At 40.4% G+C, this 23035-nt stretch overlaps 1 protein-coding gene across 6 annotated transcripts in view; it reads right to left on the minus strand.

The window, feature by feature from the left end:
- The window catches only part of DGKB (diacylglycerol kinase beta), a 690527-nt gene that overhangs the window by 602844 nt on the left and 64648 nt on the right, over positions 1 to 23035 (minus strand). The gene's annotated exons all lie outside the window — the stretch shown is intronic.

Below are 23035 nucleotides of genomic sequence, written 5' to 3' on the forward strand. Positions count from 1 at the left end.
GGCTCTGCTAATACTATTGCTTTGGTACATGTGGATAGTAACAGTAACTTTCTCTTGGTGATTTGATGAAATTGGTATGTGCTGCACAATAAATATTCATCGACTGTAAACACTTGTCACCATCATGCTTAGACTTACACTGAGCTCTGGGATTCTTTTTGGAGGAGGCATAATGTTAATTTCAGATTATTCTCAACTCTCTTCATTTTCTTTTACATTTCTGTGAGATGTTTTAAACTTCTTATTTCAAACCAACAATGGAAATATCATGTAAAATACTTTATCATTACAGTTAAAGTATCAATTTAAAAATATATGTTATGGTTAACTCACTTTTGTGGGAAATGAAATTGAATGCAGTCATTACAGGTGTTTAAATCAAAACATTTAGTGAAATGTGATTAAGAGTTACAATTTTAAATCTGTGCATTATGGAAAACTGTTAAGCCCACACTAGTTTGGAAGATGACAGCATTATTTTTTCAAAAGTTCTTATGTGGGTTGCAAAACACTTACTGAGAAACCAGACATTCTGGCAACAATGCTGGATTCTCTAGTCACAACGCGAATAACATCCTGTTTTAAGACAATGCAAAATTACCAAATTTTCCAATTAATTTCTGAACATAAGACTTTGTAGTTCTCTGTACATTTGCCAAAAACAAAGTATTAGGCAATATGGAAAAGACAAAGTTTATTGATTCTGCAAGAAAGCACACATTAAGGAATATAAATTGCTCATCAACCTATTGTAAAGAACATTAAAACCCCAAAATATTATCCTCCAACTTTAAACTCACAGCAGAAGTAACTGAAAAGAGCCAACTTTCTATTGTGACTCTGTGCGTACCAGGTGTGAGAAGAAGGTTATCATCTGCGTCCACACTTGAGAGATTTCTGGGAGACCCGGACTCTTGAATGATCTAGAGGGAACTCCTCTCACAACATGGACCGACATTATCTCCCTCCGATACTAGGACATTAGAAGAAAGCTTTTTAGAGGAAGCAACACCTAAGCTGCTCTGCCCCATGATTCCACAGCAATAAGATCACCAGATAAGACACAGGAGGACCTGCAGCCCCAAACCCTTTAAATATTCCCCTCCTAATTGTCCTGTCCTCTATTTTTCCTTCCCCATCCCCATCCCACTTTTTAACCAAAAGTCTACATTGAGAAAGTGGACATTTGTAATCCAACTGCCAGGGGACTGACAACAAAGGAGACTGAGGAGGAGCAGAACTCCCAGAAAGGAATGCATTTTTCTGGCAAGTCAAGTTTCCCAGTGGTGGGAAATGTTTGTCCCTGAGCTCTGCTGAGTTCCTGCTGTGCAGGTTCAGAAGAGAAGTCCTTGGTGTTTTCTAGGAAAAAGAATCTCTCATGGTGCACAGTCCCACACGGGCACATTCGCCACAACAGCCCCCAGCCCCTTTCCCATAGTTTGTTATCCAACAATAACAAAAAGCCTGCCCGAATGTGAGCTTCGTGTCTAAGTTATTCTGGGAGCAACGAGCTGTGTTTCAGACCTTTGCTTGAGAGATCAGTTAGTTCCATATTGTTTAAGTACTTTTGAAGACACGAAGAGGAAGGAAATGGATACAGTGATGGTTTTATAAAGGAGTTTGATTAGAGTGGGAGTCTGAGAGGTTGATGTTCGGAGCAGCACTGTGCATTGAAAACCAAGGATGGGCAGCTACAGCGTGTGAGGCTACAGCAGTTGCCCAGTGATGCCAGGAAATAGCAAGATTCTTTTTTTCTTTTTAGAGATACATGTAAGGATGTATGTGTTTGAAAAGTAAAGTGACAGAGAGGAGAGAAAAGGAGAGGGAAGGAGAGAGAGAGAGAGAGAAAGAGAGAGAGATCTCTCATCTGCTGGTTCACTCACTCAACAGCTGCAAGAGCTGGGGCTGGTCCAGGTTGAAGCTTGGAGCCCAGAACTCCAGCTGGATCCCTCACATGAGTGGCAGGAGCCAAAGCACTTAAGTCATCTTAGGGTCTGCTGCCTCCCAGGATGCATCAGCAGGAATTTGGATCAGAAGTGTAGCAGCCAGGACTCAAAGGAGCACTCTGATATGCGGGCAACACACGGGGTGGCTTAACCCACCGTGCAATGATACTGGCCCCTGAAAGATTCCTCTGATCTGTGTGCCACTCTTACACAGAACATTCCCAGTCATGTTGGCATTGTGATTCTCAGGGCTGCTATCAAAAGTTACCAAAGCCCTACTGACTTAAAACAACAGAAATTCAGTTTCACATACTCTGGAGGTGAGAGATAAAATCAAGGTGTTCATTGGTAGCTGGATCCTTCTTAAGGCTGGAGGTATGCTGTACTCTCTCCCTTGGCTTCTGGGGGCTGTGGAAAATCCTTGGGGATCCTTGTCTTGTGGATGCATTAATCAGATTTCTGCTTCATTGTTCACATGGCTTTCCCAGCTTGTGTGTGAGTGTGTGGGTGTGTGTTTAAGATTTATTGATTTTTTTTAAGGCAGAGTTGCAGAGAGAGGGAGAGAGATCTTCCATATGCTGGTTCACTCTCCAGATGGCTGCAACAGCCAGGGAGGGTCCCAGCTGAAGACAGAAGCCTAGAACTCCATCCAGGTCTCCTACACAGTGGCAGGACCCCAAGTATTTGGGCCATCTTTTGCTGCTTTCCCAAGCACAGTTGCAAAAAGCTGGATTGAAACTGTAGCACCAGGGACTCAAACTGCACCCACATGGGATGCTGACACACAGGTGGCCACTTAACCCACTGAACCACAACACCACCCCCGCCAGCCCCTTATATCTTTTATAATGACAATGGTTGTTGGATTTAGAGCCCACCTTAAGTGCACAATAATCCCATTCTGAGATCCTAAATCGAATCACACTTTCAATATCCACCCGTCCCCCCCAAGAAAAGTCACCTTCACAGTTTGCAGTTAGGCCTTACAGATATTTTTGTGGGAGCCACAACTCAACCCACCAGATACTGAGTTTAGAAAGAAATTTTAAAGGCAATACTCAACCAAAAAGTCTTTATTAGTACATTCCTTTGAAAATGCAGGGCCGTACAACAATTCTGTAAGGTTTATTTTTCTGCTAACTGGTATTTGTTTGGATCATCTGAGAAGGATGTGCACACCAAATTTGTAGAAACGCCTGTGCAGGGTAACGGAGAGAAGGAGCAAGAGTGAGCAAGGAGAACCTTTAGCCTGTGAAGCAGATGGAACACCTGCCATGGAGACAAGGAGACAGAGGGTGAGTGGTGAGGCTCAGATTAGTACAGCCCTGAGAAAGCCTTTGCCAGGCTGTGGAAGAGGCTCCTGGAGGCCACATACCTTGCAAGAGGTCTCTATTGGAATTGACCAGCCGCCAGATTTACCACCATCAAGGGAAGGGGGCAGGATGCAATCCAGCTAAGTATTGGCAACCTTGAGAACACAGCACCTGATGCTGGCAAGGCCATATCTGGACTGAAAGCCAATGGATACGACTTGGTATTGGGAGAGGATTAATTAAGGGGCGACCATTTAGCATAGCAGTTAGGATGCTCATGATCCACACTGGAGTACCTGGGCTTGGCAGGTGGTTCCAGCTTCCTGCATATTCAGAATGTGGGAGGCAATGGTGACTGCCTAAGTGATTGGGTTCTTATCACTAATGTGGCAGACTTGAACTGAGTTCCAGGGCCTCTCTCTCTCTTACTCTCTCTCTGTCTCCACACATACACACACACACACACACACACAAAATCTCCACCTCTCAAATAAAAAATTCTTAAAGAATTAATTAAATAGTCACATTAGTAAGGTTTCCAAATTGACCTGAGCTTCAAAAAGATCTCATGTCTAACAATAAGTGAAGTCTGGCGGGGGGGGGGGGGGGGGGGGGAGGAAAATGATTTCATCATTTGTTCTTAAACTTCTCAATTTTTTTTATGAAAATAGCTGCACAAAATAGATACCTTCAATGGCCCAGGCCCCTAGGCCCCTGCACTCAGGTGGGGACCTGGAAGAAGCTGCTGGCTCCTGGCTTCAGATCAGCACAGCTTCGGCCATTGAGGCCATCTGGGGAGTGAATCAGCGGATGGAAGACCTTTCTCTCTGTCTCTAACTCTCTCTGTAACTCTTTCAAATAAATAAAATAAGTCTTAAAAAATAATTAGATACCTTCATCTACTGCAGAGGCTTAATTTGCTTGATTTGTTCTTTTGGACAGTGTAGATGCTGAGTAACGGTTTTGAGAAAAATAAATGACAGAAGAGAGTTTGTTATCTCCATTCCCATTGTGAAGTGAAGGAGAGAAGGCACAAATGCTTCATGCAGATCTTTAAAATGAATTTTCACTCATGAAGATAACACAATTTGGCAACTGCTTTAGCCCTTCCTTTGTTGTTAGCCACATCATATGCTGATAACTCACAGCCACCACATGAGCCAGTAGGAGGCAGACAAGACGTCCGCTGCTTCCTGTACCTGGACACAGCCAGGTCTCAGGCAGCGACCTCTGCTCTATTCGCCCAGAACCAGCTCCCTGCATCCAGCCAGCAATGGCCTCCGCTGCACCTCGCACCTCTCTCTTCCTACCACTAAACCTCAATCCAGAGGTCTTCAAGGCTGTAATTACAAGGAAACACCTGCCTCTCCAAGTCATTTGGGTAAAGGTTATTTTTATTCATTGCATCGTTAACATATCATTTATTCTTCAACTTTCTGCTTCGAAGGAAACTGTAATTTGTATCTAGTGCTTAACCCCACAACATCATAGTATTCTGCACACATATGCACTAATAAGCACTTAAAGTGCTAAATAATTAAGTGTTAACGGATTAAGTAATTGGTGCTCTAGTGATTTCTATTATGTAAATGTATGTGTTGAGTTTTATATAGGTGTTTCAGGATGTATTATTGCTTCGAAAAATCTGGGGTGGTGCTTTCATAGGTTTGAAATGCATTCTTATTTTCTTTGTTAGAAATAATAGCCTACAGGCCCTACTATTAAAAAATCAGTATTAAATACACTTTCAATAATGCATTAGTTTCAGATAATGAAGGCGTTATGCATTAAACATATTATGTAGAAAAAATGTATGAAGTCAATGAAAGTACAAGAGAAAGTCAAAAAGTTCAAAGAAAATGCATATTATAAAAAAATTCATGAATTTCAAATTTGTTTGCAGCCAAATATACTCATACTAACCTGCTATAACATGCCTGAGAAAAATCTAGTTTGAGGCAATAAGATGACCTATCACTTTGAAGGTGGCCTGAATCAGACCAACATGAATTTTGCTAAAATTAAAGCAAGAACAAACACCACATTTATGCTGAATCTGGGTTGGAAGAATAGTGGCATCCTTGGTGTTTCGTAAAAGGTTTATGAGAACAATGCCACATCAGTTAACTCATTTTATGAAGAAATGGGATGATGTGGGGGATGAAGTTTGTACTGGGAGACCATCTACATCTGCTTGCAAGGGGAACAAATCATCCTGTTGTGCCCTAACTGAAGTGGACCAACACTGACAGCAGAAAGAAAAGTCAGCACCACAGACATCTCACTTGATTCAGCTTCCACCGTTCTGCATGATAAATTATAACAGAGCAAGCTTTCTTCTCAGTGGGTGACAAAAGTGTTGCATCCAGGTCAGCTGTAGACAAGCGCAGAACTTTCAATGGAAGTTTTAAGCAAGTGAGCTCAAGATCTTAAAGCATTTCTTGCAAGAACTGTCACAGCACATGAAACAGCTTTCTCAGGATGCTCTTGAAGACGAAGCACACCCAAAGCAATGGCCACCAACAGATGGGAGTGGGCAGTCAAGGCGAAAGCAGACCGCTCAAGAGCGGAGAACATGGGACTGCACCGAGAAGATCCACCATGCTTATAATGAGAAATATGAAGTCATTAAGGATGAGGGCAGAGAAACATGTGATCAAACCACCTCTGCCTCAGAGGGTTTGAGAGGAGTAAGGAAGGGCTGTAGTGGAAAAAGATGACCTTACCAGGAGATGTAAATGGACCATATATAAAAATGATGATAGCGGCCTCCAACTGTGGGGAATTTCTTTGAATTGAAGCCTAGTGTACATCATAATAAAAGCATTTTAATAGTAGCAATATTTTCATGAATTCACATTGTCTTATTTTCTTTAGTTGTTTACATTTTATGTATTTAGTTAGTTATTTTTATTTTCTTTAAGGAATACAAACTTCATGCGTTTCAGACATACAAATTTAGGAACATAGTAATTCTTCCCACTGTACCTCCCTCCCGCTCATATTCCCACAGTTTTTCCTCCTCCCTCTCCGATTTCCCTTCTTATTTTTTTACAAAGTTCTATTTTCAGTTAATTTTATACTTGTAAGATTAATCCTACACTAAGTAGCGAGGTCACCAAATAGTATGAAGAAAAAAAACAAAAACAAACAAACAGAAAACCATTGTTCCTCAACAGTCAAGATAAGGGCTGCTCAACATCATTGCAGCACGGAAGTGTCAGTTTCACCCCTGCAGATTACCTTTTAGATAGTCTATTAGTTACCACAGATCAGAGAGAACATATGGTATTTGTCTTTTTGTGACTGGCTTATTTCCCTAAGTATAATGGTTTCCAGGTGCATCCATTTTGCTTCAAATGACAGGATTTAAGCTTTTTGTAGTCAGACTGCAAAGGGGAATAAACAGAACTCTAAGCAATAAGCTAATTTTCCTGAGGATGTACCTTTTATAAGGTGCCTTGAGTGACTGGAATTTATGACAGCCACTTGTTTTATTTGCCTTTTGTTCCCTGCTTGCATTAGTATAATTTGCTATAATTTCATAATTGGAAGGAGTGTTGAAAAGGGCAGAAAAGCTGGCAAGAAGTGGAGAGATCTTGATGTTGCTTCCATAACAGGAAGGGCCAGAGAAAGCCTAGGGAAGCATTTCCACCCTAAAGTTAGAGTCAGACTGCAGCAAAGTAATTTAAATAAGGAGAATTTTAAGAAAGGAAACCTCAATTATTAGGGCTGACATTCAGATGCAGCAGGTAAGCTACTGCTTGGGTCTCTCACAACCCACATCAGGGTGCCTGCCTCAATTACGGTATATGCTGCTTATAACAGAGCTTCCTATTAATGCACAACCTAAGAGGCAGCAGATGATGGATCAAGTACTTGAGTCTCTCTCCCACATGTGAGACACACAAGTTCTGTTTCCGAGTCCAACCCTGCTGTTGTGGACATTTGGAGAGTGAACCAGCAGCTGGAAGATCTCTCTCTCTCTCTCTCTCTCTCTCTCTCTCTCTCTCTCTCTATCCCTCTCTCTCCCTGCCTTTCAAATAAGTAAGCATTTTCAATACTCCAATTATTACCGTGCAAGAGTTTTGTCCAATCACTTGTGAACTTAAAAAGGATTTTAAATTGTTTGACTACCGGCCGGCGCCACGGCTCAATAGGCTAGTTCTCTGCCTGAGGTGCCGGCACACCGGGTTCTAGTCCGGGTTGGGGCGCCGGATTCTGTCCCGGTTACCCCTCTTCCAGGCCAGCTCTCTGCTGTGGCCAGGGAGTGCAGTGGAGGATGGTCCAAGTGCTTGGGCCCTGCACCCCATGGGAGACCAGGAGAAGCACCTGGCTCCTGCCGGATCAGCGTGGTGTGCTGGCCGCAGCGCACCTGCCGCGGTGGCCATTGGAAGATGAACCAATGGCCAAAGGAAGACCTTTCTCTCTGTCTCTCTCTCACTGTCCACTCTGCCTGTCAAAAAAAAAAAATTGTTTGACTACCATTCACTTTAAAATCTGAAATTACAGAAAAGCAAAGAAGCGTCATGAAATGGAATATGCCTTTGAATTCATATATGATTACCATTATTATTTTACTATAGCTTCCTGATTTTGCTTGAATGTTGATTACTATTAATGAGGTGATCTGATTAATGACTTAAACAACTGGCCTTTTGAAAATGTTATTTAAATCTTAATCAGATTATAATTGGACATCAATCATCCTTTTTTCAACCTTACAGTCTACAAAGTCATATGAAACATTCTTCCCCAAATTATTAGATTTCTCTTCGGAAGTCTGAGTTAATCAAGACAGATGGGCAACTAAGTGAAATTGGCAGCAAATTTATCTAACTTTGTGATTTAGAAAAAAAAAAAAAACGATTTGTTATTGTCTGAGAATTCCCCAATTTATTTCCCTCTTCCCTAGGTCTCCTTTCCATAATAGATTGCTTTACATGACTTGGCTTGTTCCTCTGCTGTTAAGATAGAAGTGATTTTTAGGGTCAAAGGAAAATCATTGCATTTTTATAATGATATAATTACTAATGTCCATTTAAAAGCAGCAAGAACTGACATATAAAAAGACATAACCATCTACAGTTTCTCTATTGGATACTAGTAGTGTTTTATAATATTCTAAAATATTTTTGACATTTACTTATTCTTTAACACATATTTTAAAAACTGGAATTAGAAATTACAAAAAAAATTGAGGTTAGGAATTATGTAGCATTTTCAAGCTGTTTTTTTGCTACAGATATTTAAATATGTTTTTATCTTAAGAAATATATATTTATACTATTAACATTATAGAATGAATACCATTTCTTTGTATAACTGTGCCATAACTTCATTGGCTAATTGGCCTTTTATTTTTGAGCATTTGGATGACTGTAATTCTAATATTATAAGTATAATAAAGTATATGCACACGCCTCTGGAATGTATTTAATTCTGTCCTTATCATAAACTTCCTAATGCAACATGAATTGGTCCCAGGTTTCACCAGTGGTTAAGGCTTGTTTTGTACATATTGCTAATGTTCCCTTCAGGAAGTTTAAGGTAATTTAATTTGTCAGACCAGTATATAAGTAAGGAATGCTGACTCTTTTTTTTTTTAAAGATTTTTTTTTAATTTATTTGAAAGACAGAGTTACAGAGAGACAGAGAGAGAGGCCTTCTATCCGCTGGTTCACTCCCCAGATGGCTGCAATGGCCAGAGCTGCACCAATCCGAAGCCAGGAGCCAGGAGCTTCTTTCAGGTCTCCCACGTGGGTGCAGAGGCCCAAACACTTGGGCCATATTGTACTGCTTTCCCAGGCTATAGCAGAGAGCTAAATCAGAAGAGGAGCAACCGGGACTAGAACCAGCACCCATATGGGATACCGGCACTTCAGGCCAGGACTTTAACCCACTGTGCCACAATGCCGGCTTCGACTATTGTTAATAGAACGTGGAAACAACATAAATATGATGCAAATCTACTTGCAGTGTAGCTCAATAATTCTGTGCTCATGTAAAAATGCCACATGAAGTCAAATTGCATAGCACCATGAATTAATTATGTTGACCTGGTTATTGCTAGCCAAGTCTGTATTTTATTGCACTGCAATTTTCCTGATTCTTATGTGTGCAGAAACACATCTTTATAAAACTGGGATCAGAAAACTGTGATTATTGTGCATGATGTTCTTAAAAATGAAGAGACTTAGGAAGAAAAGTGATCTAGAGTTGAAGAGGACAGAATTCAGAGTTAGCTTTTCCTGTGCTATTAGAACACTTTCATTCCTTGGGCTTTCATTGAACATTTTCATCTATACATAAAGATGACAGATTGGGCAATCTCTAAGCCTTTGCAGTTCTAAGACACTCTGTAAATTTCATATTGCAATGTCCTTAGCTAATGGCCTCGACTTATCTTAGTTTTTTTTTTTTCATAGCACCTAGCACACAAAGTACTTTGCATAAAATAGTCACTTTCCTATGCCACATGGATCATATGAAATTCTATTTTTAAATGAGTGTATTAGGCTACATATTAATCAAGATTCACTTCATGGGCTTGCAAAAATAGGTAAGAATTGATTTTCTAGTATTATTTACGCTATACCCCTTGGCAAATGGAACAATTCTTCCAATTATTTGATGGTTTTAGAACATAAAGAGGAAAATAGTTAGTTGAGGCCTCATGCAAATTTATTAACAGGAAAATGTTTAGTCAACTATGGCATGATTGGTTTTATATTTCTTATTTTCAGCTAAGTAGAGTTAGAGGTAGTTGATTTCCAATTTTTAAATTGATACCTGTGTATTTTATATATGCTTTTCAATTCATTCTTGTGATCTGTAAGTGTAGTTGGAATCACTAAGTAGAAGACAAAAAAATGTGTAATTTTTTCAGCAATTGGATAAATCAACAAAAACTTCTTGAAAAGTTTTGTCATCTTCAATTAAGACATAGTTCCCTTATCTTAATATATTCTATTTGTCTTTTATAACCATCATTTATATTCTGTTTCTATAACCATCATTCTATTTTTTTTTACTTTTTTAAGATTTATTTATTTATTTGAAAGTCAGAGTTATACAGAGAGAAAAGAGAGGCAGAGAGAGAGAGAGAGAGGTCTTCCATCTGCTGGTTCACTCCCCAGTTGGCCACAACGGCCGGAGTTGTGCCGATCCAAAGCCAGGAGCCACAAGCTTCTTCCAGGTCTCCCCTACGGGTGCAGGGGCCCAAGGACTTGGGCCATCTTCCACTGTTTCCCAGGCCATAGCAGAGAGCTGGATCGGAAGTGGAGCAGCTGGGACTCGAACTGGTGCCCGTATGGGATGCAGGCACTGCAGGTGGTAGCTTTACCCACTAGCCACAGTGCTGGCTTCTCTATTGTTTTAAATGACCACCATTTAAGAGTACCATGGTTGGGGTCAGCATTCTGGCACAGCAGTTGAAGCTGCCACCTGCTACTCAGGCTACCCATTTGAGTTCTAGCTGCTCCACTTCTGATCCAGCTCCCTGTTAATGGGCTGGGAAATTCAGGAGAAGATGGCCCAAGTAATTGCTCCCCACCGCTCTTGTGGGAGACCTGGATGAAGCTCCTGGCTCCTAGCTTTAGCCTGAACCAGAGATGGACAATGCGGCCATCTGGGGGGTGAACCAACAAATGGAAAGTTTTCTCTCTCTCTTTCTCTTTCTCTCTCTGTCTCCCTGCAAATAAATAAATAAATCTTTAAGAGTATCATGATTAAAGCAACATGATCAAAATACTCAAACAATAATAAAGGGCATGAAATTGAAAATAAAAACTACCACAGACCCCAGAATTGCACAAAATTTATCCATTTTTAGATAATCTGTTTAGCCATCTCTGCTATCACAATATTTACTGATGCCCTGGTATAAAAAGTGATAAAGATATCCACAACAGAAACAGGGCTATTCAAAATTTTACTGATTATATTCCTAATGTTAGTTCTTCTTATTGGTTGTTTATAACTTAATACTAACTGGAACCTCAATTTCTTGGTCTTTCAGGGTTAGAGTCGATTATCTGTTCTGTATGGATTTGGAGAAGAATGTCTGACCTACATTTTTCTTTAGTTCAACACCCATTTTTCCAACTTTTCTTAACTATACTTTCACATTTTTGTTCTACCTCTATAATCAATGGTGCCACTGGGCACACAACCAAGTTAGATGTAAAAACAGTACCTGGGCAGCAGATCAATGACCTGTGCTGGAAGCCAGGACAGTTAAATGCTGCTGTTACCTCTGCAGGTTTGCTGTTCTCAGCTTTTACCTGATAGAAAACGAGTAGGACGACGAGACCCAGAGCAGAACAAGGAGCCAAGGGCAGAGCCACAAGGGAAAAGCGATCTGAGTCTATAAATGACCCTGTGGGGTAGAGCCACCCACCACTGTGGAATGTCCCCAGCTGACTTCTGAACATGAAAGGTATAAACGTCTTAAAGTTTCAGAATTTGGGTCTCTGTTTTAATATCCCCTGCATTATTGTGTCTGTTTTTTAAAATCCGTATTTTCAAAATCACATGGTAGCATATACCACAGTAGGGATATATCATTGGTTTCTTAGCCACATAGTGTGACCAGTCCCTGGGGGAGGAGCTGCAATGATTGCATCATTCTGTGATACTTTAAGGACAGTATTTCAAGTACCAATTGGACTCTGTTTTCTTATATCCAATCAATAGCTCAAAGCATGCTATGTTTTAATTTGCATATATTTAAAACTGATAGAAGGGTACTTCCAAAAATTTGTGGAAATGATTAATTAAAAACAAGTTATTGGCTGGCGCCGCAGCTCAATAGACTAATCCTCTGCCTGCGGCGCTGGCACACCGGGTTCTAGTCCCGGTTGGGGCGCCGGATTCTGTCCCGGTTGCCCCTCTTCCAGTCCAGCTCTCTGCTGTGGCCCTGGAAGGCAGTGGAGGATGGCCCAAGTGCTTGGGCCCTGCACCCGCATGGGAGACCAGGAGAAGCACCTGGCTCCTGGCTTTGGATCAGCGCAGCACGGTGGCCGCGGCGGCCATTGTAGGGTGAACCAATGGAAAAGGAAGACCTTTCTCTGTCTCTCTCTCTCTCACTGTCCACTCTGCCTGTTAAAAACAAAAACAAAAACAAAAAACCAAGTTATTTTGATGCAGAAAAATGTTTAAACCCATGCATACAAGGGGACTTCACAGGTTTCATGGAAAACGTCTGGTGTTTGGGGTAAAGCTTCCACCTGCAATGTTGGCATCCCAAATCAGAGTGCTGATTCCAGTCCTGCCAGTTTTGCTATTGATCCAGGTCCCTGCTAATGTGACTGGGAAAGAAGCTGAAGATGGAAGTACTTGGGCACCCTGCTCCCCACGTAGGAGACCCAAATGTAGTTCTGAACTCTTGGCTTCAGCTTGGCCCAGCCCCAACAGCTGCAGCCACTTGGGGAGTGAACTAAAAGATGGAAGATTCTGTTTCTCTCTCTCTCTGTCTCTCTCTGTCTCTCTCTGTCTCTCTCTGTCTCTCTGTCTCTCTGTCTCTGTCTCTCTCTCTCTCCCTCTCTCTCTATAACTCTACCTTCAACCTCCAAATAAGTAAATAAGTTTTCAAATTTTAAGCAAAAACATGTATTATGAAAAAAATGCATCGATTTAAAAATTCAAATAGCTCTCTTTATTTTTGTTGACACCCAGCAAAGATGTTCTCAGCCATTTCACAGAGCACCAACGATAGTGAGCATCTTTGTGCACACTTACACACCTGTCCTCTCAACTATCTGCTAGTGCGTTATCCTTTCTGTTTCTGTTGAATTATGTGTTGTTTTCTCATTGATCCACAGGGCTTTTGTTCATACTCAGGGCACTGATCCATTGCCAATTAAAAGTGTTCAATATCTGCTTTCATTATTTTGATATTCTTTGTGTTGTCTTTGTATAATATAGTTATAAATATAAAATAGTCAAATGTATCCTTATTTTCTCTTTATGACATCCATTAGTTTGTGTCTGGTCTAAAAAATCCTTTCCCAGCACAAGGTCAGAAAGACAACGGCCTATATTATCTAAGAAAACGAAATTAGAGTTCTGCCTTTATCATAGAACACAGCCTATAATGCAGTGGGTTGCTTTTCCATTGTTGTATCTTTCTGTAGAGATACAATCAGCCAGAACACTTACTGGTTTTTCCATTTTTGCCTGTGGCCTATCACATGCTTTACTTCACCTGTACACCAAGTCTGTGTCCTGCCTCTTAGTACCATTACTTGAATTGGCAATTACATGAAAGCTACACATTATCTCAGGTGGTACAGGCTGTTTCATGGCGTTGTCTTCCCAACTTGCTTCTCCTTAAGAGGAGAAGCTGTCATTCTGAAAACTAGGCTCTTCTGTTTAGTTATTAAAAGTCACCTCCTTGAAATATTACCATTTCTTTGAAAATGTGATATTTATTATGAAATCATTAAAGGCATTGCTTAATCTGTGGAGAATTGGTAAAGTTTTTCAATACTAGTTCTTCTTAGAACTTGAAAAAATGTTCTATTTATGTCAGTTTTAATTTTTTCTGTAAAGCTGTATAATTTTCTCCATTAGCCTTTTGCATTTTACTTAGATGGGTATTAAGGACAATTTAGTTTTGTTGTAACTTTGAATTATATCAATTTATTTTTAAATTTGTATTTGTTTACCTATTTGAAAGAAAGGCAGAGAGACAAATAGAGATCTAACATCTGCTGGTTCACTCCCCAAATGCCTGCAACACCAAGGCTTGACCAGGCCAAAGCCAGGAACCTAGAACTCAAACTCTTCCACATGGGTGCCGGGGACCCAACTAGCTGAAGCAGCATTTGCTACCTCCCAGGGTGCACATTAGCAGGAAGCTGGAAGTCAGAGCACATTGGGAGCAGAGAACTTGAACCCACACTCTCTGATACGTAGCGTGGGTGTCCCAAGCAGTGTCTTAACTGCTAAGCCGAACGCCAACCCCCTATTTTTGTTTTTAATTCTATTTTCTAATGGTTAGTTTTTAACGTAAAACTGAAGTAATTTTTTTCTTACATTATTGTTACTGTCATTAACCTGGTAACTTCAACTGCTAATTCTCAAAATATATGCAACATTTTTTCAATCTAAAATCAAACAATCATGTCATCCAGAAATGATGATAATTTGGCCTTAAGACTACAAATCTTACATATTTTAATTCTTTTTAAATTTTATTGGCAAGGATGTCCACTACAATGCTTAACAGAATAAGTGACAGCAGATGTCCTCGCCAACTTCTTGATGTTAGGGGGTATCCATGCACTGCTGTGCCATTGAAAATTGTGTTTGTTGTACTTCTCTATAAACATTTTAATCTAGTTGAGGACATCTTGTGTCTCTTGCTTTACAAATAATTTTTGAACCGTGCATATATTTTGAGTTCCACTGAGTACATTTTAATCCTTTCTTTTTAACACACATCTTGTAATATGAAAGATTTAGTCATGTGTGTTAAAACACCATTACGTTCCTGAATTATATGTGATTAGACTGTGATATTTTCCAGTTTTCTGGGTATTGCAATCTATGTATCTCTTCAGCCCACGTTATCATTTGTTTTGTTTTGTTTTGTTTAACTTGGCTGTTGTGTACTGCATCATCTAGTGTAGACTTTAGTTGGTTACACTAGAGAGAAGAAAGTACAAATTTCATCTATTTTATACGTAGTTTTAAGAACATAATGACAATTCCCAGCCTACTCTCCCTTGTTCACTCACTCCCATCTCCCCTCATTTTATTATTTTTCTTTTAGTTTTTACAGTGAAATACTTTCAATTTTCTTTATGATCACAAAATTAACCCTCCACTGAATAAAGCATTCAACAAGCAGTAAGCAGCAAAACCACTCTTCCTCAAGAGCGTAGGCAAGGGCAGTGAACAACAACCAAATCTCTACTTTTCGATCTTTGAGAATTTTTGCTACTTTTGAGCCTGGCAATGTATTTCCCTGTGTGTCTATGATGGAAAAACTTCTCCACCCAGCTTGTCTGCTGCACTCTGAGCAGAGCAAGCACCTCACCCCTTTCCCACTGCACAGGCATCTGCACTGAGGCTCTGTCTGCCTCCCACTACCAAGCTCGCCCCACAGGGTGCAGGCAGCCATGTTCTTTCACGGGAAAGAGGCGGAAGGAGTCAGCTACAAACCATGAGTGACTTCTATCCGTATTTTCTATCTCTTCTTAACATTTTATGCTTGTTGTTATCACATGACTTTCAAAGTTTAGAAAAAATATGATTAAATCCAATACAATGTAAAAACATGGCACTTAAAATGTCTAAAAAAGAACACTAGCATGTTGAATCATTTTATTACAATGATCCTAAGAAAAGTGGTGTAGAAAATGGCTGTCAAACTCACTAATTGTAAGACATGGTTTCAGTCCTTAATGTTGCAATCTTCTTCCCTAATCATTTCATTTATTCTATATATAAATATTAATTATTTCCATCTAGCCATCAAAATCATATGTGTGTATATATGCACGCATATATATGTATGATTATATATATATATATAGTATAAACCTTACTGCAGTTCACAATTAAATTAAATGCATTAACTTCTATGCTTCTGTCTACAGAACATAAAAGGCTGAGGTTCTCATCAGACCTGCTGTAAAAAGCCAAGACCACTTCCATCTTACTATGGGAAAGATGGGTGTTTGGCTTAGTGGTTAAAAGCCATGTTCTACATCTAAGTACCTGGGTTCAATACCCAGCTTATCTCCTGTCTCTAGCTTCCTGCCAACGCAGACCCTAGAAGGCAACAGTGATGGCTCTAACAGTTGGGTTCCTGCCACCCTTGTGGGAGACCCAGATTGATTCTTAGTTCCTGGTTTTTGCCCCCTGTGCTGGACCATGATGTATATTTAGGGAGTTAACCAGTGGTAGGAACTCTTTCTTTCTCTCTGTTTCTCTGTCTCCTGCTTACTGTAGCTCAAATAATAATAATAATAATAATAATAATACAGTAGATAAATAAAAGCATTGTGAAGAGAGCACATAACTGGAAGAGTACGTCACAAAGAAATGTCCGCCTGCTCAACCAAGCTGAAACTCTGAAATAGAAAAATCAAATATTGAAGCATAACCTCAAAATATATACTCCAAAGTCATGAGTTATATTATTCCTAAACATCACATTAAGTTAAACATTTGTTTCACATTGCAAACTCTGGAATAATGTATTTAAATTTATCCAAAATATTATTTTAAATGTAAGAGTTTAATTATATTTAAACATCATGTATTTTTGAGATTCACAATAAATGAGAGATCTACGGATAAAATAAGTCTATACCATAACTTTTCATATTGTAAGATCAATTCAACCTGTTCAGTGGAAACAGCCCCAGTATTATACAAAGACTGTTGACTCTGTGTGTGGTAGGATTGGAAAATAAGTGATAATAGATATTAGATAACAAAACCCTAAATAAGGCCGCTGGGCCTTAATCCCTTTTCTCCAGCATTGTAGCCATGGTCTCCTGCCAAGGAAACCCATGAAAAGCTGTAGCCACATTGAAATCCATAAGATAAAACAACGTATAAAAATCAGGATTTGTGATAATAATCTACCTTTGTTAACTCTTACCAAGCTGGATGAGTTTGTTCCCTCAAGCACTCCCAGATCATGGGAGTGATGTCTTACTTTAAAAATGAGATGGAACTGACCTACAGCTAAATGCACAAATCTTAGGTGTGCGGATGGAAGAATTTTCATATGGTTCGACACCTGAGTCACCATCACTCAGATATCAACATGAGAACTATTTCCAGAAACCCAGAAAGGTGTTCGCAAGGCTGTTCACAATTGTGCCTACTTTCTCACACTTGTCAGGTGTAATGAAAGGGAGAAAAACCTCACTATCAACATAAGACTATAAAGATTGTGTTTGCAGTCCCTCCCCAGCCTCAATTTCCTCATCTGCTAAAAATATATATACGAGGCCACATGATCTTTAGAATTCTTTGGGCCCCAACTTCCTTCATTCTAAGTGAATAAAAAAGTAGTGACTGAAGAAAATTAAATTTCTTTGTAAAGGCTTTTAGATCCAAATATTAGACTCTGCATTTTTCATCCCAACTTGGTGCTTTGACCCTGCCATACCAGGCTATTAAGATCCAAAGAGGTGTGTACATTAAAACTCATGAGCCTGCCTGTGATAATGCAGCAGACATTGAAAACTTGACGTAAATTCCCATAATTCTCCATACTAATGTATAGACAGTGTCATTTTCACAGTAGTCTTCAGCCTTCACACCCGGTCCACTCCACTGTATACTTTATTTTAATAATCACACTTTCTCCCCCTCATATCATTTGGGAAATTGGCAGATATCACTTTTTTGGAAACTTTAATTCAGCTGTAAGTCTGTTTTTGAAATTAAATTGGAAAAGGTAAGTTTCTGTTGGGATAGGCTGAGTTGAACCATCCATTCTAATCTACAAAAGATATTTTTTCCTCCAATTAATGGTTCCAGGCTGACTGATTTCAGATCCAACCAAAGCTTCTCTTCAGTACACATACCCACACTCATCCACGAGTTGAATCTTGTGAGGTGCTCAGACAGATTTTGTCACAAATTCCTTTGCCACAATTCTGTAACTAATTCAGTTGCACATATGAGTAGTTAGGATGTGTGCATTGAAGTAGAATTTTGTCAAATTTGCTGTTATTTATTTTTTAAATTAAAAACAGAAATGTGTTTTGAAAAAAAAATCAAAGAATTATTTATAAAAGTTATAATTCTTTGAAAGCAAGTGAATTTTGAGAGCCATTAAAATTTCCATTTTTGCTTTTTATGACATTTAGAAGCAATTGTTAAGAGAGTTCCTGTGTTACAAACTTGGAAGCAAATGTTAGACAATTTTCCAGGAACACACACAACTCACTCACACAAACCTACACCCTTACAGTATTATATTCTGAAAGAAGTTGGGAACGGTTAGTTTCCCACAAACTTTGTTATCTATGAACTGATTTCTGACTAGCCCACCTGACATTCCCACTGGCTGTGGCTTGTTTGTGTGTGTGTAATATGTGTGTGTGTGATCTGTGTGCATGCATTTGTATTTTACTCACCATTCTGGAATGTGTTGAGATTATTTCTGCCATTCTCTCATGATTAAATTTGTAATAAAGATCACACCGATTAGTCCCCAAGACATGCCAAGATCTCCTATGAAGACGTAGCTGTTATCACTGTATTATGAAAAACTAATTCTAAGCTTCTGATGCTATTGGATACATACTACAAAATGTATGTGGGTCTTTTATCAGCATCAATATACAAAAATTTAAAAACACCAGAACTTTCACCTCACAAAAACACACCATATTCGACTCAGAAAACTGTTAAGGGTGGTATATCATTTTTAAAAGATATACTTGTCAAGAAGAATTTTCAGAAAAAATAACTTCTCTTCAGTTCTGCACAGTACGTCTTAAAGACAAGATGATGCTCAGATGAAAGCATCTCGAGTATTCCTGGCACAGTTCTGCATGTTCAGCAGATCAGTGCAGTGTGCAGCAAGGCAAGTGTAGATCAGCAGTGTTGACAGTACTGCCTGATTTTACAGAACGCCAGCCTCTGCAACAAACACAATTTTGCCAAGGGTGGAAACAGCAGGAAAATGTTGGAGTGAAATATTTGGCAGAAGATGTATACATTTCAATTTTTGATAGATGAGCAATTTACAAAATATTCACTTAATCATCATTTCAGCAGCAATGCAATTATGTGAAAAATAAAACTTCAGTTCTGAATTCCAGTTCTATTTATCACACAGAGATGTATACAAGGGTGCCATGCCACCCGAACCACATTAAAAAGTTGTGTGGTCTAAAACATTCTATATATTTTTTAATCTCATAAGTGAGCTCAGATTTAAAAACAAGTTGGTGAACTAAATCCTAAGGGATGGCCACATCCTTGAAACAGAGGACAGGTGAATTGCACAGGGTCTGGCTGTCTCCTGAAATGTAACAAAGACATCTTTGTTCTTTATGAATTATCCCTTCGCAGGCAAGTCTGTTACTGTAGCATAAAACCAATGAAGAAATATAGTTTCCCACCCACAGAGTCCAAGAGCAGAAAGTGATGGGCATACAGGTAGATAAATAGAACACAGAAGGGAAAATAAAAATCTTTTTTTTTTTTTAATAGTTAGACAGTGAGAGAGAGAGAGAGAGAGGTCTTTCTGTTGGTTCACCCCCCAAAATGGCCGCCATAGCCGGCACTGCACTGATCCGAAGCCAGGAGCCAGGTGCTTCTTCCTGGTCTCCCATGTGTGTGCAGGGGCCCAAGCACTTGGGCCATCCTCCACTGCTCTCCTGGACCACAGCAGAGAGCTGGACTGGAAGAGGAGCAGCCGGGACTAGAACCTGGCACTCATATGGGATGCCGGTGCCTCAGGCGGAGGATTAACCAAGTGAGCCTTGGCGCCAACCCCGGGAAAATAAAACTCTTAAAGGGCCAATGTGGTCCAGCTCAGCAGGTGGGTCAGGAGGACCAGAAGTCACGAGTTACTTGCTACAAGCCTCTACAGAGGATCCCCAGAAACAGCAAGAGCAGGCAGGACCTGCAGCAGGCCTCCCACCTGCAGGAGGTGCAGTTTGCTCCTGGCCCTTGTTTTTTTGCTCCAAGTCAAGAACAAATCTTGCATCTTCCCCTACACACAGCAAACCGCTGTTGCTGAGAAAGGACAGGAAAACCCATCATGCTGAGAGACTTGCCATGAAAAAAAGCAGATGTCTCCTGCTGCCAGGAGAGGGGAGGAAGTCGATGTCAATCAATACCACCAGCAACAGAGGTCAGAATCGGGCTGCCCATGGGGCTGGGCACACAGGGCGTCCCTCCAACTGCGGCTGCAGCCCACAATGATGACACGCAAGAGCACTGTGCAGAGGAACCCAGCCACAGCAAAGCATGGCTGGGAGAGACAGAAACCCCCTAGCACTTTGATCACAGGGTGAGCTTGCTGCTCCTGGAGGAAGGTCAGAAACAGCTCTCATGCCAGGGGCATGGTACTGATTCAAGGCTCAGGGGTGTTAGCCTGGAGGAAGGAAGGAGCATGGCGAGCCTCCCTCTCCTGGTGTGTGGGCAACAGAGAACCTTTCTAACTCTGAGGATGTAGCAGAAGATCTGAAACCTCCCACTGCCAATGAGCCCCCTTCAAAAGCCTTTAATGTGAACCTTGCCTTTTATTCTCTGTGTTCCAAGAGGGTTAGGTGATTCCTAGAGACAGCAAAAACATTAGCCAGGAAGTGTACCTTGCACAGCCACATACACATACCAGCAAAATGAACCCAGAGCCTATCCTCTCAACAGCTCACTTTAGTAGGCTCCACATGTTGGGTCTCTCACTATTCACCTCCCTCATCACCTCCAGCAGATACCAGACGCTGAAGGATGGCCCACATGAGCCGAGCCTGCTGAGATGATTCTAACTGGCCAACCCCACTCCTGCTGTCCCAAGGACACCACAGTAAAAGCTATGCACCACAGTCCCTCTCCTGGCTTCTTCTGCTTTCTGGTTGACACTGGTGCTTCCCTGTGGGCTCCCCTCCAGCCCCCGATGCTGTGCTGCACCATCCTGCTCTTGGGCCTTGCACCAATTGGAGATGATGTTGGCACACCAGGTTTCAGACCAGCATACCCCAGGTGGCACACCAGAGCCCTGTACCACTGGAGGACGTAAGGCAGAAGCTGCTCCTGGGTGTGGAGATCCTAGACAGCCCAGAGAACCAGGGTGGGTCCTTCTCTATAGTCCAGACCTGACTTTCAACAAAGTTGCAGTTTTTCATGGCACACATTTTCAAAAACAAAATGCATAAATACAAGATGACTGCAAATGCATGGTTAGGTTGTAAAAAATAGGACAAGGAGATCTCGGGTGCTCTTTCCCCAGATTCCCTCAGGGGTAACGTCTTGCAAAAGTGCCCTGGGATAACATAACCCAAGTGTTGGTGTGTTTATAAATTCAGGGCCATCCCCATCAGGATCCCTCAAAGTCACCCTCTGTCTTCTCTGGCTTCCATCTCCTTACTCACCCTCTCACAGACATTCATCTGTTCTTCAATGTTAGAATTTTGTCACTTCTAAGTTCAATCCCATTCACAATAGCCACAAAAATAATCAAATACCTTGGAATAAACTTAACCAAAGACGTTAAAGACCTCTACGATAAGAATTACAAAATCTTAAAGAAAGAAATAGAAGAGGATACCAAAAAATGGAAAAATCTTCCATGCTCATGGATTGGAAGAATCAACATCATCAAAATGTCCATTCTCCCAAAAGCAATTTATAGATACAATACGATACCAATCAAAATACCAAAGACATTCTTCTCAGATCTGGAAAAAATGATGCTGAAATTCATATGGAGAAACAGTAGACCTTGAATAGCTAAAGCAATCTTGTACAACAAAAACAAAGCCGGAGGCATCACAATACCAGATTTCAGGGCATACTACACAGCAGTTGTAATCAAAACAGCATGGTACTGGTACAGAAACAGATGGATAGACCAATGGAACAGAATAGAAGCACCATAAATCAATCCAAACATCTACAGCCAACCTATATTTGATCAAGGATCCAAAACCAACTCCTAGAGTAAGAACAGTCTATTCAATAAATGGTGCTGGGAAAATTGGATTTCTACATGCAGAAGCATGAAGCAAGACCCCTACCTTCACCTTACACAAAAATCCACTCAACACGGATTAAAGACCTAAATCTATGACCCAACACCATCAAATTATTAGAGAACATTGGAGAAACCCTGCAAGATATACGCACCTGCAAAGACTTCTTGGAAAATACCCTGGAAGCACAGGCAGTAAAAGCCAAAATTAACATTTGGGATTACATCAAATTGAGAAGTTTCTGTACGCAAAAGAAACAGTCAGGAAAGTGAAGAGGCTACAAACAGAATGGGAAAAAAATATTTGCAAACTATGCAACAGAAAAAGGGTTAATAACCAGAATCTACAAAAAAAAAATCAAGAAACTCCAGAACATCAAAACAAACAACCCACTTAAGAGATGGGCCAAGGACCTCAATAGACATTTTTCAAAAGAGGAAATCCAGATGGGTAACAGGCACATGAAAAAATGTTCAGGATCACTAGCAATCAGGGAAATGCAAATCAAAACCACAATGAGGTTTCACCTCACTCTGGTGAGAATGGCTCACATTCAGAAATCTACCAACAACAGATACAGGGGAGGATGTGGGGAAAAAGGAACATTAATCCACTATTGGTGAGATTACAAACTGGTAAAGCCACTATGGAAGTCAGTCTGGAGATTCCTCAGAAACCTGAATATAACCCTACCATTCAACCCAGCCATCCCACACCTTGGAATTTACCCAAAGGAAATTAAATTGGCAAACAAAAAAGTGGTCTGCACATTAATGTTTATTGCAGCTCAATTCACAATAGCTAAGACCTGGAACCAACCCAAATGCCCATCAACAGTAGACTGCATAAAGAAATTATGGGACATGTTCTCTATAGAATACTATACAGCAGTCAAAAACAATGAAATCCAGCCATTTGCAAAAAAATGGGGCAATCTGGAAAACATCATGCTGAGTGAAATAAGCCAGTCCCAGAGGGACAAATATCATATGTTCTCCCTGATTGGTGACAACTAACCGAGCATCAAATAGGAAACCTGGTGAAGTGAAATGGACACTATGAGAAACAGTGACTTGATCAGCCCTTGTCCTGA

This window comes from Lepus europaeus, chromosome 20, assembly GCF_033115175.1.
Source record: "Lepus europaeus isolate LE1 chromosome 20, mLepTim1.pri, whole genome shotgun sequence".
Lineage (NCBI taxonomy): Eukaryota > Metazoa > Chordata > Mammalia > Lagomorpha > Leporidae > Lepus > Lepus europaeus.